The sequence below is a fragment of the Corvus cornix genome, chromosome 1A (genome assembly GCF_000738735.6).
Source record: "Corvus cornix cornix isolate S_Up_H32 chromosome 1A, ASM73873v5, whole genome shotgun sequence".
Lineage (NCBI taxonomy): Eukaryota > Metazoa > Chordata > Aves > Passeriformes > Corvidae > Corvus > Corvus cornix.
The window spans coordinates 36987901-37004904 of record NC_047057.1 but is presented as its reverse complement, the minus strand read 5'-3'; the positions used below and the strand labels follow the sequence as shown (position 1 = coordinate 37004904).

The following is a 17004-nucleotide window of genomic DNA, read 5'->3' as shown; positions in this document are numbered from 1 at the left end:
TGTCACTTATGGCATCTCATACAATGAAAAGGCATTGCCGACTACTAACTGTCTTCAGGGACATTCTCCATTTGAAATGCTGTAGAAGTGACTGAATATTATTTAACCAGAAATTTGAGAGCGATAAATCGTGCATTTTAGAGACTGCCAAGAAGATTGACAGGAAAAGATCTTTTTCTCTTTCAGACTGTAAACAAGAAGCAATAAATTACCTGGATTAATCTCAGCAGTAGGAGTTGGACTATGCTCTATCTACCAGAATAAGTCTTGCTCTTACATGTGACTGCCTTTTGAAAGAATAGGCACATTAAAAAAAACAAAAATACATGATGTCCATGGAAGAGTCTATCTACTTCCACTTTAAATATGCATAGAAAAATGGTAAAGGCAGGAGGCATGCAAAAGATCTGATGTGAAGTAAATGGCAGAGAGGCCCTTAGATTAATTAACAACTTTAAAAATTACTCATTTCTGACCATACCAGTAATGAAGCTTGAATTAAAAAATATACAAGGCTGGACAACAGGTTATGCATAACCAGTCTACCCAAAGAGGCAGCATAATGGGCATTTACTGTCGCTAACGAAGAATGCAGAGGAAATTACCAAGTAATTGGTACATAGTAAATAAAGTTCTCTAAACAGAGAACTGCTGACAAAATAACACACTTCTTGTTTTGCTCATCTGAAAACATTGAAATATGATGAATTGGGTATTTCAAGTCCATGAGATCTTATAATAAGAGCTGTAACTGCTTTCTAATGTCTGAGGTATTTTGTAGAGTCCACGTTTTTGTAGTCACAAGGTGGGAAGGGAAGGGAAGGGAAGGGAAGGGAAGGGAAGGGAAGGGAAGGGAAGGGAAGGGAAGGGAAGGGAAGGGAAGGGAAGGGAAGGGAAGGGAAGGGAAGTCAAATAATACAAAAATCTGAAGCTCCTTGTTAAAAACGACAGCCTGTAGCAGCGCTGTATCTGGTGCCTGATCCAGCTGAACGGAGCAGTTATGTTGGCAACCCAGCTTATGCAAAGAACATATAAGATGTCCAAACAGGAATCAGGCAGCACAGGGATTACCATGAACACTGTCAGCTCTGTAGGAGGCAAAAACCTGTGTCCTTGACTTGTCTATCTTTAGATATGTATGCATATAGCTGTGTGCTATATGTAGATGTATAAATAGCATATATAGATGTGTAGACATATAGCTATGCATGCATAAAATAACCTGAAGAACAGCATTGATGAACTGTGAGGCAGTGAGGGCAAGAGCTTTGGGGGAAGAAGCAACTGAGAAGAGTCATGGGAGAAAAAAAGAACCACCATTTTTATTAAGCAAGGAGCTGAAAGATCTATTTTACATTTGTAGTGACAACTATGTTAATAACCCCCATCTTCACAAGTTTTGAATTTTCCCTAATGTTTTAAAAGAAAGTGTTGCTGTCTGTAAAATTATGGCTAAAACAAAAGCCAGTTTAAGTGAAATCCACTGGCTCATTTGTATGCTAAGCACAGTTGTGTGTCTGTTCCTTGGCTGCCCTTTGGAAGGGCCCAGGTCTTCCCCACAATAACTATATCACCGTCAGGTACCACATTTGCCCCCATGGCCTGGCAGCGCCCTGGAGAAGCCCTAGAAATCTACACGTCTGCAACCTATTCCTGTACATGGAGCCATCTGGGGTGATCCCCAGCACTTTGGCACTTCCCAGACTTGAGGAGAGCAGAAGAGAGACTCGGGGAAATCTGCTTTGTCCTGTGGGACACACTACTCCTTCCAGTCTTTTCTTTTTCCTTTCAGGAAAAGCAAGCTCCTGTGTTAATCACAGCAGGTATGTCACCAGGCCCTTGGAGGACAGCCATTCCTGAGCTGTGACTGCTGTGTCTCGTTTCTGTTCAAAGACATAAACATGAAACCCAAGTCTTTGACTGTGCAAAGTGAAAATGCAGATCCATGACTCACCACAGCGACAAAACTGTGGCACTGCAGCTCCCTGTGGCAGCAGCACGTGGCCTCCTGCACCCCAAAGGCAGCACTGAGTGGTGGTGGAAAGAAGCAAAGGTGCAGTCAGTGTTGTTGGCTTGCACAGGAGGTGACACCAGCTGTCCTTAAGACTCCCAGCACATTTACCCCAGGGAATGGACGTGAGGAAGGTTATATTTGACTCTCCTTGCATGACTCACTGCGCCCACCGTTGTGAGCTCTGGAGCCAGTTGCTGTGTCTGGAAGCACATCTCTGCCTGGGTGCACATCTTCTCAGGACACATATTCTTTCATTTCTTTCATTGCACTGCCAGTTGTGGGAGGTAACTGCAGATGTTTACTTTTGCTATCACTGGATCATCTGGCAAGGTGTCTCTTTACCATGCCTTTCTTCTCTCTGGCCATGCAGATGCCAGCCAATAGGCAGAATATGATCCCTTCCCTTCCCTTCCCTTCCCTTCCCTTCCCTTCCCTTCCCTTCCCTTCCCTTCCCTTCCCTTCCCTTCCCTTCCCTTCCCTTCCCTTCCCTTCCCTTCCCTTCCCTTCCCTTCCCTTCCCTTCCCTTCCCTTCTTCCTTTTTCTCCAGATGTTTTTCTCTCAGACAGCTGTTTCCCTCAGCAGCCCCTCTTCTCCCAGATCCAATTGCCTGCCTATGTACTGCTCTTGCAGCCTGACCACAGCAAGGTCAGCAGTGGCTGCAGTACCAGCACTTGCCCCATTCAGGTCAGAGAGCATGGACAGGGCACAGGGCGATCGACCTGGCACAGGTGTAATGATACTGAACAGCACTGTGGCACATTTTCCCTACTCCTCCCCTCACACACACTTAAATCACCTGCAGGGTTCGCAATGTGGCCAAACCCAAATGCATTTTCACAGCTTTTGCCCTACAAAACTAAGGCTATCACCTCCCCCCTTTATCACCAGTCACATTTCAAGTCCCTGCAGCACAGCATGGAGACACTGCAGCTGTTCAAACAAACCATTTCTGGAAGTGCTAACACAAGCAGGCAAGAGGAGAGCAGGATTTGGAAACGGCCAAACCATTTGGCTGCAATTTTCTACTGAATTTTAGTTGGAGGTAGTACCACCCCCTTGTCTTCCAGAACAAAAGATTTCCACAATTACTGTTACAGGCTGATAAGGATTTGGGTTTTTTTTTATGTATAAAAGAATACAGATGCCTGCCATCAGCCCTGCCTAAACTGATAAATTACAGGATCTTGCCTAAAGTAATTTACTTATTGTACAGCATGCACGATTCCTGCCCTGCAGAGTTTACAGTCTCAGCTGTCTTTTGGGCTTGTCACAGTGAAATGCGTGGGACTTCTTAGCTTCTAAGTGATATTCAAAAATTGAGTTCATCAGCAATCTCAAAATAAAATAAATAATAAATAATAAATGAGTCAGGAATGCTGATATAAAAAAACTATGCAATGAACCCCTGTAAATTTTAAGATTTGACCCTGAAAATCCTAACTTATATTGACTGTAATAATTTTTAAAAGTTCTTTGTAACCAAAACTACAGGCTTATGTTATGTAAATTTTACAGGGTTGTTGATGCTGCTGGGTTGCCCTGTGTTGGTTGTACTTGTGCAACTGGTATAAAGTGGTTGCAAAATGTTATTTTTTTCCAATATGATAAAAATTAACATCCTTTTAAGCCATGGGGAAATGATTGCCTTTAGGCACAATGCTAGACAGTTTGGCCTGTAATTTATGTGGCCAGTTCAGACAGTATGAAGAGATATCTGTAGCTCTGTATTGCTCCAGGCTTCTTCAGAGACTTTGTGTAGCGAATTTAAAATTATTTTTCTCTCACTTGCGAAGTGATTTTGGATTTTTCTCTTAAAAATGCCCAGATCCACAGCTCACTGGTTCAAAGATAAGACTCATATCTCTTTAAAAGGTTTTCATTCATCCAATAATTTTAACTGCTGTACAGGGAAGGAAACACGCAGACTTTATATTGTTAGCAGGCTGCTCCATGCTCCTCTAGGTTGTTTGTTGTTTCTGCATTCAGTCTTTCCTCACTGCATGAGAGCAACTGTGACTCTGATGACAGGCTGTGACACGCAGGGAGATCAGCAGAGTCCTCAGGGATAGCAGGCAACTTTAATCACTAGAGTAGATGAAAATCAGAATGAAAACATGTTGCTGGGAGTAAAAAAAAGATTCAGTTCACGGTGAATACTGGAAGGGAAAGACAGGATGCCTTAGTATCTTTGGCTGTGATAGCTGCTCTGTTCTTTAGCTCTCTCTCTCTTTTTCCAGATGAGTTGGGCTATGAAGGTCAGCTTTCTGTGCTCTCTGAGTAGAAGAGGTACTTACAGCAAGACAAATCTAAGTTTTCTAAAAGTCATTCAATATCTCTTGACACCTTACTTAATAATTACCTCAGATGACCCAAGGCTGAAGTCACTATCAGCACTGCTACAACAGCTATAATGGCAAACTACTGTCACCTTAACAACTTCATGTATTGCTAAGTTTAATGAAAAATGTGCCACTTCAGTGAGGCCAAAGATACCAGAAAATAGGTTTTGGGAAATAACGGTATTACCTCAGAAATGTCATCTCCTTGGTGGTTGAAGAAATTAATTTCATAAAGGTGTAAAAATCCTCATAAATATTTGACAGCTTTATGTAAATGCAATAAACCAAAAGTGTAGGGAGAAGAAATGAAACTCATTTTGCATATATGATGTACAACAAAATTATAGCGCAGATGAGGACAAAGTGACTTATAAATGTTAAACACATGGTTTAATATCTAATATGGCAACAGTGGCCCTGCTGAGAGAGTATGTGCAGTACTGTGACATTATGGGCATCATGGCTGGGGTCGGTTGTGAACGAGCAGTGCACAACTCTCCTTCCTTGAAATCATGTGTTGGAGTTTGTGGGCTCAGTCAGAAAAAAATCAGAAAATGAGAAATGTTTGTGAATCACATTTGTGACTGTAAGAATTGTAAGTCTAACTCTTGGAAGCTTAACACCAGTAAGAGTCTGTTTACCTCTACTGAAGGCTTTTCTTCCCTAAAGGGTTGAAGTTACTGTGCAGAAAGCTTTGGCCCATAGATGCTTTCTGAGAACTGCAGGTATCTTGTATTTGGCCTAACTTGACTTCCAATTGCTGTTCAGCTGAAATTTCAGATTCAAGCTCTTCTCATCCCATTAAGGGTGGAAAGACAGAAATCTGTGAGGTGATCCACTGAGGACCCCTCAGCACATCCAGACAGAGGGCTGGGTGCTGCCCCCATCCATGGCTGGCTGTCCCTCCCTGTCTCCTCTCCCCCTCTGCCAGACCGCATTCAGTTAAATATGCAGATTGCTGCAAGATCCGGTATGCTTGTTCACTGCACAGGCACACTGGGGGACCAAAAAAATCCTCTCTTTAAAATCTCATGATGCTAAAGTAGACAACTGATGCTGTTCTTGAACATATGTTAATGTAAGCCACGTTGCAAATAGTATATTATAGTATATAATAGTATAGTTATGCCTGCCAGCATCTTCTCTGATGATGAGTTTTATCATCCTGTTGACCCTTGAGCACAGGTTTATTCTGACATATGTAAGACACATGTGCCTGGACCTCCTCCTTCAGCACAGAGCTGCTAAGACAATGTTGCTGGATGTCAATTTAGAGCAGGTTTTACTTTTGCTTGTAGTAGATATCTGTGCGCAGAGAAGCTCCTGGTGCAGATCCTGCCCTTCCTGTTCTACTGATTTCCATGGCAAACTGGGGCCTTTGGCTTGCTTCCCTTCTCTGCTGGCAGCAGGAGGAGGGTGACCCACCGTGGGGGGCCTGGACCACGTTGCAGGAGCTGAGGGGATTGCCAGCGCTGCTGCCCCAGCTGTCCACCCTGCCTGTGGCACACGGACAGCTGGACGGGAGCTCTCGCAGGCTGCTGAGGGATCACTGACGGTGAAGCGCTGCTCTCTAAGCCGTGGCAGCTGGGCAGCTGCTGGGAGAGCAGCTCAGGAGGCCATGCCGGGACTGGCACGGACAGCCGGCACCGGCAGCCCGGCAGCTGTGGCTGCCTGTGGGTCACAGCCCTTGTCAACCTTCTCCGAGTATTAGAGCTGACCCCTCAGCACAGGGCACGTTTGGGCTTTTCCATTTGTTTGTCTTCCTTGGTCTTGTGCTATAATCTTTTTCCATCATTTCCACCATTGCAAGCCATTCATAAGAATTAATTTCAGAGCATAAATCAGAGCTAAATGGACTAAAGGAAACTGAAGAAAGAGAGCAAAAATTGATTTGATGCTGTAACACCAGTAGGCATGCCAGATTTTCAGGGAAAGAGCTGAAGACTGCGTTAGATTGACTCATCACTATGTTTGCAACTCTGGGGAAGTTTGCAGCTGGTTGGGTAAGTACCCTGAGCAGAGTAAAAATTGTTGAGTAAAGATGAAAATAAATCCATGCCAAAGGCATACGGGCTTGTTCTGTGCTGAAATTTAGACAAAGGCTGTTATGAAGTTGTTTTCTTAATGTCTAGAGCCTGTTTCAGACCATGTTCAAATAGATCTGCAGACTGTGCAAGCTCCAATATACAAGTTTATTCTGATGTATGTGTGAGATTTCTCCAAAATCTGCCCATGGCCAAATGACTAGGGTACCCTTTAGTAAAAGAAGAAGTATGAGGCTGCCCACCCGTCAGCTACAGTGACTCTAGCTCCTAAGTCTCTCTGACTGTGACATTGCTGTAAACACAGCTGCCATCATATTTGGAAATAAAAATCCCATCAGGTCCTGCACAAGGGATGGGGAAATCCGAACCACAGATTCAGGCTAGGCGTAGAATGGATTGAGAGCAGCCCTGAGGAGAAGGACTTGGGGGTGCTAGTTGATGAGAGGCTTGACATGACCCAGCAATGTGCACTCAAAGCCCAGAAAGCCAACCATGTCCTGGGCTGCATCAAAAGGAGTGTGGCCAGCAGGTGGAGGGAGGTGGATCTCCCCCTCTGCTCTGGTGAGACCTCAACCAGAGTAATGTGTCCAGCTCTGGGACCCTCAACATAAGGACACGGACCTGATGGTGCAAGTCATGAGGAGGGCCATGAAGAAGATCAGAGGGCTGGAGCACCTCTCCTATGAAGATAGACTAAGAGAGTTGGGGCTGTTCAGCCTGGAGAAGAGAAGGCTCCCGGGGCACCTTATAGCGCCATCCAGTACCTAAAGGACCCTTAGAAGAGAGCTGGAGAAGGACTTTTTACAAGGCTGTGTAAGTGATAGGACAAGGGAGAATGACTTCAAACTGAAGGAGCGTGGGTTTAGATTGGATACTAGGAAGGAATCCTTTACTGTGTGAGTGGAACAGATTGCCCAGAGAAGCTGTGGATACCTCATCCCTGGAAGCATTCAAGGTTAGGCTGAACAGGACTTTGAGCAACTTGGTTTAGTGGAAGGTGTCCATGCCCATGGGGGGACTGAAACTATATGGTCTTTAAGATCCCTTCCAACCCAAACCATTCTATGATTCTATGATCTCATCAGGAGTCTGAGCCATAGGTTGGACCTCAGGTGCCTTGAGGTGTCCAGACAGCACGGGATGTTCAGGTAGAGCCTCTTCTTCACTAACCCTGGCCTCAGGGACATCATTGTAGGGGACTTTTTAGTCATCGATGCAGGAAGTGAGGAGCCCAGGACTGGGTCAGGGTGGCAGTCCAGCAAACTTCTGGGTTCTTCTGTTTAATTTAATGTGCTTTTTACTTTGGTGTTGTACTAGTGCTGTACTTGTTTACTTTAGTGTTGCATTCAGCGTCAGGCACAGAACTTCCTCTGTGCTGCATAGGTGGCAGGGTAGTAGATCTGGGCACATGTCTGGCCTAAGTGCTCTGCCATCAGCCTCACAGGGCCCTATACACTGGTGAGGGCCACATGGCCCACGTCGGGGCAACAGGCTGGAGTGTTTTGTTCAGCAGGAGACTGAAATGGGTCAGGTGGCTCACGTGTGTGTGGGTGTGCACAGCTCAACACACGTCCTTAACCCAGCCTGTTGGTTGGGTGCGTGGAGCTCCAGTAACAGACTCCAGAATCACCCACCACGTAGGCATACCCACCCCCGTGTCCTTGGATCACTCTCCTCTGGGTATGCACTCAATCTTTTGCATTGCAAAGATGATGCTGGAGGACATGACATGTGCTCTTGGCATCTCACCTTTTATTTTTTGTATGTATCTTACTTAAACCTGAAAATATGAAATTAGCCCCAGCTAGTTGTTTTCTCAGTCTTTGGAAGACTGTGTTGCAGGAAGCAGTGACACATGAATTGCTTTACTTTCAGGACATTCTACTGATAGAGATTTTTTTCCTAATTGTTCTTCTATTTTTTTTGATTCTTGGATTTTATCCAGCTGCCAACTGACCAGGAAACTGTAAATATACCAGAATTTCATATGAGTAAATAATTGTGTTTATTTATTGTGTTTCCTTACAGTTTGCTCCAGCTTCAACTCTGACCTAAAGCAGAAAGCACAAGAGGAATTGCCTGAAGTGAATATGGGTTTCTAGGTCAAACAGACCTTTGGGGCTGAAATTACAAGTATGCATCTTATTTGTCCCAGCTGTTGAGGTCTATGTTTGTTTTGTAGTGACTACTTGTGTTCTGGGAGTTCCAATTAGGCAAGAAGATACTGCAGCATAAGAAGTCCTGAGGAATTTATAGTCTACTTGTGGCTGAAGTGAAACAAGCTAATGACACAAGCAATAGGAAGGAAGGTGGGAGGAACAGCAGGGATAACAAAAACAGGATTGCGTGGTTATATAGAGAGATATATGTGGGTAGACTGTGGTTCTGAATCACATGCAGAATGGATACTGCTGAAATCCAAAGAGCTGACACAGCACTGCTCACCCTTGTACACCAAGGTTCTTGTGGACAGCAGGGTCAGACACTGAGGGCATGGACCTGGAAACACAGCCCAGGGGAGTTGCAGGAAGCTGGCAACGAGTCCCTTGCTTGTAATGATGCTGTGAGAGACCTGGAAAGAAAGGAACTCTTCCAGACCAAATTATAGCATAAAGTATTTTGGGAAGACTGGTGATAACATGAAAGGGAAAGGAGGCAGACTACCAAATGACCTTTACTTTTTGACTCACAAGGTTTTTTTTCCTGTTGCTGTGTTTACCAGCTAATGTTATAAAGTCAACATTGCTTTTGATGTGTTCCAAGGTATTATCAATGGTGTGCACACTAATTCATTCAGGTGGGTGTAGGCAATAGTCTAGGAACACTTTTATCTAGGCTATAGTCTATAAAATGGCTGCTGCTGATTCATACCGCTGTTGTTTGCCTTACAGTGTTTTGCCAATATTTGCCTACATAGCACTTGCCTAAAGATGATATCTTAATCAAGAAAATTTGTATCTTGATGTAATCCCTCATGTCCATGGCAATTTTTTTTATTGAAACACTTGCATGTAAGACCCACAGCCAGTCTTGGTCCATCATGAAGAGCATACAAAAGCACAGCATCAATTCAGAAGAATTTTGTCATGACAAAAATGACATTTAACATGAAATGATGCAGAGAGATGTGCTGTCAAACAAGGAAGAAGCAGAGATAGGTCTTTATACAAACCAGTAGGTTTTTGACTCTCTTGTTTTTAGAAGGTGGACATCACATTTGCTTGTGAGGTTCCTGGAGAAACATTTGCAAGATTTGTGATAACTGCTCTGGCTGGAGAGCTGGTGGGAAGGGGCTGGTACTGGTGGTCCTGAGTTCTCTCTCTCCTTGGCTATGTACCGTTTTGCTCCTTTCTCTTCATTTATCTATCTGAGGGAACCGTGCTTGTGTAATAGCAATCTCTTGTTAAATTCTAAAGCCCACGTATTGCCTTTTCCTCTCTCTGGGCAGAGGGAGAAGTGTGAGGATAGGAGCACACTATGGGCTGTTCAGATTTAGCCTGCTCCAGAGTGTATTTCCCTTCTGGGCTTGAGAGTGGAGAGAAGCTGCCTGTCGCTTTCTAGCAGGTGTATGGAGCATGTTCAAAAGGTGCTTGCATGCTTGACAGATGCTTTCCTTTTCTCATTTGCTTTCATTATTAAAAATAAATAGCAAAATACCAAGGACCAGAGTGCCTGTATACATTTCAAAATTCAAATATACAAATATGATTTCTTCCTACTTTGATGGAAATAAAAAGAAATTATGAGAAATTCATGCATTTTGCACCTTTAAAAATATTTTAGATGTGAATTCGGTTATTACTTTCTCCCTCTTTAATTTTGTGAAGCCTTGAAGTCAGGCCATCAGAATACTCAGTGCAGCAGTTAAAAAAAAGTCAGAACAGGGAATACCATGCCTTTCCATCAATGTTGCGCCACCCCAGCTGCTTAAAGTGCAGCTCCAGCTGCAGGCTGAGCCCCATCTCGTTGCCATCAAGTGCTGCTTCCTGGGCCCAGATTTCATTTCCATGCTTGAGTAAATCCACCCACATGCCAGACTAAGTCCTGCTGTGCCTGACATTTCTGTTCTGAACAGGCTCTGGGATTCAGGAGCTGCCTGGAAAACATACAAGTATGATTCAGCCATGCAGGTCTGCTTCCTTACTGTTTGTGTTAGCAGAAAGGAAAGCCAGAGGGGAGTTCAAAGGGAGACCCACTGAGCTGAAATGACATTTAGAAAGATCAAGCATCACAGCCTTGTAGTTGGACACAGTCAGTCCAAAGCATTTTATTTTTAGGGAATCACACCAGAAACTAAAATGGCTCATTCAGAAAAATATACTAGGAGAGAAATGCAAATCACTGCTCAGATTTTCATGCTGCAAAGAACATGACAGAGCTACTCAGGGGCTACACAGGGTCTACTCCCTGTGTGGCTTTGGACCCCATCTGAAGTGACATAATTTTTTTGCAGACTTCTGCAGAATTGTCAGAACCAGCTGTTACTTGACCACGAGGTCTTTTGGCCACATTCAGCACTTGCAAGATAAATCCAGAACTAAGGACCCAAGTGTCTGGAGAATTCCACAGAAATTACACTGGTGCTGCCTGCCCCTGCAAGGCAGGTATTTTAGAATCACCTGAAGTTAAACCACCAGCTGAACAGAGATGGGGGAAAAGTAGGCTCTTTTTCTTGTTTAAAACTCCAGACTGTTGTACATATTGTGAGGCTAATTGCAAATGCTGCTTCAGTTTCTTGGTTTATTTCTCATAGGGGGAAAAAATCTGATGCAGTTCCTTTCTGTTTCCTATCACATAATTAATGTACCAGATGGGCAGATGAGCAAGCAATTCCTACCCCTTGTTCCACAACCTCAGTCCATATCTCTGAGCAAGTCAGATCACCCATCCAGCCCTTTGTGTGTTTAGCCTGAGATTTTCAAGACACCATTTGGTGTGAGGTAAATTCCCTTCTAGTCTTTGAAATCCTTCCCTAGGGAAAAGGAATGCAAATGTCCTAGGCAGAGACTGTGTGCCATTGTGTTTGTAAGGCTGTGACATAAATCTTGGTTTTCACCAAGACTTCAGGTGTTTGTGCAAGGCTAGAGCCATCATGATAATCCTTCTTTTCCATGCTCAGTGGGAAAGAAAACCAGGGATTGACAATAAATACTGGAAGAGCAGAGGGGTAAAAAAAGGAGAAGTATACTAAAAGGAGGGAGAAGTGTAAAAAAAAAATCCAGGACAAGAACAGCAAATAGAAAAAAGGGCTTTGCACGCAGGAAGGAGAGAAAATGAAGCAACAGCACAGTGGGAAAAAAATAAACACAAAAAATCAGAAATACAACTACTAACAGGTGGAATAGAGCAGATGAAGCAAAAGGACAAAAGAATGGTTCATGAGGGAACAGAGAAAAGAGACAGCAAAGGGAACAGTGTGTACTGATAGCTGAGCACTCAGGAAAATTCAAATGATGGTGTTTAAAAAATCCTCCTGTGTTGCTTGGAATTAGGATGCTTTTGGCTCTGCTGGAGGACTGAGAGGGAAAGCCAATCTTCTTTGATCTGCTCCAGTGGTGCAGAATGACTCTAAGGGAATGTATCAATTAAGAAAATATTGAAATTGCTAGTACAGCATTTTACATATCTTAGGTTCCACTGAAAGTAGGTTGCATTGGAAAATAAATGAACCATAATACTGGCATGACAACAATCCACCAAGCTCATTGTGGAAAAGGGTAGGAAAAGGTATAGTTGTGTATGTTCTGTGGATCTTAATGATGACCACTGTGTTAGAAAATTGCTGTGCTTTTTGTTGCTAGGGCTCACCTCCCACAGTAGCAGTGTAAAACAGTGCTTCATGAATTTGGTAACCTTTCTCCCCATGAAAATGTATGCTGAACTCCTACCAGTTAATTTCCTTAAGGCATGAGCAAAAAAACAGATTCCTGGTGAAAAATGTCAAATATCAGACAAGATTGGTCATAGGAGGAAAACTGCAATGTTTAGAGGCTGGTGATGACAGATTTAAAGGTGATGGAGATATAGAAGATTAGTTTATCACAGAATGGCCCAAACTTTCGGGTGTTTAAACTCTCACAGTTCCTCATGCAGTACTGGATCTTCATTCTTGCACAAGGTATCCTGACACCCTGGCTGTGAGTTAAAGTTTTCTGTTCCTGATGTACGAATGGGAAAAATAAGGGCTGAAAAATTCCTAATGGTAAACTCATTCCCATGTCTTTGTGCACCTAAAGAAGTGCTTCCCACTCCCTGCTGTTATTTATTTAAACTGAGACATTTCAAAAGGGCTTTCAAACATAGAAACTTCATTTTCATTACCTAAGGCCACATAAAACATGACTGGAGATCATTCACCCGATCCATCAGGTCCATGGCTACTCTATTATCTGGCTTCACCAAAGAAGAAATCATTTAATCTGCTTCCATCTTTGTCCTCTCATGAGTCTGCTGATCCCAGCTTCTGTTGTTCATCTGGGTTATCGGGAGCACCGTATATAACGCAGAGTATGAGGTCAGTCGGGAGCAGAGAGGAGTGTTAATGCTATGAGTCCTGTACTGACTGCAGCCTGTCATAGCTGTGCTGCTGCCTCCAGCCACATATGCACTCAATTTCCTTTTCCTGGCACTGTATAGAGTGGGAAGATCTTGTCAAATAGCTTGATTAATATTTATCTTTGACAAAGATGAGGAAAGGAGATGTGGATCTGGGTGTTCTTTCTTTTTTAACCATAGCCAAGTAACAATTATAGGTACATCTTTTATGATGTGATTTTTTCCTGAATCAAAAGTGAATAGAAAAAACATCAGGTACAGCAATATGCAGGAGCATATCCAGATTTATTCTGCTGTGGAAATAAAATGGGGAAATAACACTCTCAGCAGCAGTGTGTTATCAGCCTTCAAAATTCCCATGAGGAAATTATGTAAATCTCTATTCTATTTCTAGTCAAAGTCAACAGACTTGTAGGAGAGTCAAACAAGGGTACTTCCAGATGAATCAAACAAGGGTAATATATGAGTAATGTGGAGGAACAGTCTATCTACCTTCCTGGTTGCAGGTGTTGTACACTGCACTTCCAGAGGCTGTTCAGGGCAATGGAAGGAAGAGCTGCACAGATAACCAGTACAGCTGGGACACAGTTCCAGAAAGCTGGAAAAGAACTGCAGTTAATTTGGGTGTTGAGCTATCATTTCTGTATTTTTAACTATCTGCTTGTTAATGAAATGTCATTTTAATACAGAAATGAAAATAATGTTTTCCTTTTTTTTCCTGAAAAATACTAAAATAAAAGAAGCCGAGGACTATTCAGAGGGACAACTGTGTTAGAGTTTTAAACCAATAGGATTTGATAAATCATTAAGTGTATGGGTGTACCCAAACTAGTAGGTTCTGTACAAAGAGAAGGCTCCAGTCAAAACTTCTCTCCAGCCCAGCAGATGATTTGTTAATAGGAGGGGTGTTTTGCATGCCTGGCTGGAAGTTATGAAAGGAACTCATAGGGCACAGGACAGAAACTGTGGAGGGAGGTTTCTCAACAGCCCATTGAGAGCAGTGACCCAACACGGGCTGGAGAAAGATGCAAACAGGTAACAACAATACAGCCAAGGATTAGGATCTTTTGGCCTGTACATTTCCTGTAGGTGAATACAAGAACTGAGCAGCTCTGCTCAGAGTTAGCCACCTGTTTACTCAGCATTGCAGAGGGCAGCCAGCTTTTCATCATTGATTAGATAGCCAAAAATGTGGCCAACACCTAACTGGGTGCTAATGCCATGCTGCCCGGGTGCAGCATAGGACTCCTCCCACAAAAGGGTCACTGCCAGCAGCAATGCCTCATGTTCCTGTGTGAAATGTTCCTCCATTCCTCCCCGTAGTCTCTCTGTTCCAGGCCACAGGTCACTCCATGTGTTCTCAGTGCATGGTGGACATCTCCTTCTGCTTTTCAGATCATTGTCTCAGCAAACTATCTCCCGTGGTTTCTCAGGACTTCCCCTTTCTCAACAATGGTCTGCTCCTCACCCCGCTGTTTTTGCTGGTGAGAAGGTATGAGTGGGGTCACCTTCTCCTTTGAAGATATGGTCCCCAAAACCACTGCCTCCTCATGCCTTCTGCTCAGGAGAAATGAAATCCCCCTCCTGGACCCAAAGCCAAATCTGCAGGGGAAAGGGCTGCTCTGGTCCTACCTGTACCAACCATGCTGCCTGTAGCAAAGAAGCAAGGGGCACCATTATATACCAAAAAAACTTTTTGGCTTGTATTTGTACATTCATCTGGGGGGGGGGCTTTCATTCCTTTATTGTATTTATAGATCCCCAGGCTTGGGAATATTGCTTTAAATGAGGCAAATGGTAACAGTTGAAGCTAAATCCCAACACCTGCTTTCATAAGCTGTAGCTGTCATCTCTGTTCAGCTGTTTTCCATTTTCCTTCACAACAGGCCTGCCCATTGTAATCAACACACAAATTCTCATTGGCTTCATTGGCCAGATCCAATCTCCCTGGAAAAGCTCAGGGTTAGGAAATCTGCACCACTGACCATAGGGGCATGGACAAAACATGAAAGTTTTTGCATGGTTGTTGGGCATCATTGCACAGTGTTTGCTTCTTCTCTTCTTTTGTTTGACTGCAGGTGGAGGTGTGGCCAACATCTCTTGAAAGAGGGCCATGTGCTCTTTTAATATTTTACTTGAGCCTCTTGTATCCATAGAACAGAATGACCTTTTAACTGTGTCTCTTGTCTAGCTTCATTCTCATGGTCAATGAATCACACCACAAGCTTAGATTGACCAAGTGTGAAAATTATGCCATAAGGTCATCTGTCTCTTTGAAAAAGCAGCTGTTCCATTTTTTCTGTCTAATTGAGTTTGCCCTGCTGAGAAGGACATGAAGTTTCTTTTATATTTCAAAGTGATGAGTTCTTTGCATAATTTCAGTGAATTTGGAGCAGGAGAGGGACTGCTTCTACTTATTGCTACTTCATTCTCAGAGGAAATGTAGGAGGCTGATTTAATTATCGATGAAATATAACTCACACAGGCCACTTAATGGCATTCCTGCACCACCGTGATGTGTGGTGATGAGAGCCCTCTATATTTCACCTATTGCTGTCAGGTTGGCATTAACCTGGACTGCTGCAGAGGCAGTGTTTGCATTCCCCTGGAGTAAAGAGCACCTGTACAAGAGACAATTCTCCCATTCCTCTTTGGCTATATAAATGGCAAAACGGTGCCTCATTATCACATTTCCCTGCAGTAATGTACAAGGGAGAATGGAAGAGAAAGAAATATAAACAGAACAAAAATAAAAACACAACCAAAAAAAAAAGGAAAAACAAAAAAGCCAAGCCCCTCAAAAACCAAAGAGCTGCTAGAAGGCTCTCTCCTTTCCTGCTACTTCTAGCAGGAAATAACCAAAGCTGAATCACAGAAACTTCGTACTGCTCTGCCTATCCTTAAGCAAGCTTGCAGGTGCAAGTGCTGTCGAGGCAAGGCTAAGACTATGACTCAAGCCATTTTGAGATAAGGAAGCAAAACTGCTTCTCCTAGAGTCATAAAAGCAAGACAAGGTCAAATCTATGAAACCTTTATTTAGCTCATTAAATGAAAGCAATACAGACTGTGTAAAACACTTTCTGCAGCTTCTTTACAGAAGTGAAGCTTTTTTCGGATGAAGCTTATCAGCCTCAGTTCCATCCTGATTGTTATGCAAGGTTTCAGCCAGGTTTGCAGACTATAAAGTGACCAGCCTCCTGAATAGAAAAGTACAGGTTTATGCCAATGTGTGCAATAGTATTGTGCTTTCCTAGAAAAAAGCCCTGTTGCTATTCAGAGCAACAATTTCCACAGTCAGTACTGTCACTATTCTGATCAGCACTATGGTTTATCAGTGAGGACATGAGGGAGACCACTGTGGAGCCAGCCTCACTGGGAGAAGGGGAAACAGGTACTTACCAAGGGTCCCTCTAGCCTTAATTCTGCCTCCAGCAGTGTCCACATCCAGAAGTCTAGGAAGAAGCTTAAGCAACTGGATAAATGATCTTTTCCCGGTGATATCACTTGTTTCTTTTTCCTTTCGTTCTCTGAAAAAGACATTACAAACCATTTAGATCACAATTTCTTAACAGCCACATTTTCTCTATTAGCAACTTCATTTTGAAAATAATTTAGCTCCTGATCCCTCCCTTGCTGCTTATTCCAGCAAATGTACCAGCTTCAGTGAGGAGGCAGTTCAGGGTCCTAGCTACACAGAGACCATCAGAGATGAAGAGTGCCAGATCCTATTAATGGTTTTATGCTGCCATAATAAACCTATACTTTTTTATTATTGCCCTTAGCTTAGATTCTTCATCTGTGCTCAGTTATAATGCAAGTGGAAAGTTGTATCAGGGAAGTGGAATAGGCTAATAACTTCACCCTGGTGCCTTTAGCCACAACATCACTATTGAATTCTCTAGACATTTAATAGGACTGAATGTTGCTGGAATCTTTTTTGCTAAAATAATATGAACTTTCTTCCAAGGTCACTGCATTCTTGCGTAGCCAATAAGCTTTGATGATCATTAATAGCTAAAACAAGCCTAAGCTTTAATCAAAGGTGCATTAA

At 43.2% G+C, this 17004-nt stretch overlaps 1 long non-coding RNA gene across 1 annotated transcript; it reads right to left on the bottom strand.

The window, feature by feature from the left end:
• Nucleotides 1-15968: 15968 nt before the first annotated feature.
• On the bottom strand, nucleotides 15969-16593 carry LOC109143248. The gene is made up of 2 exons (XR_002043270.2): nucleotides 16353-16593; nucleotides 15969-16150 (listed from the first exon to the last, which is right to left on the bottom strand). It is a non-coding gene; the product is annotated as an uncharacterized LOC109143248 (long non-coding RNA).
• Nucleotides 16594-17004: the final 411 nt, after the last annotated feature.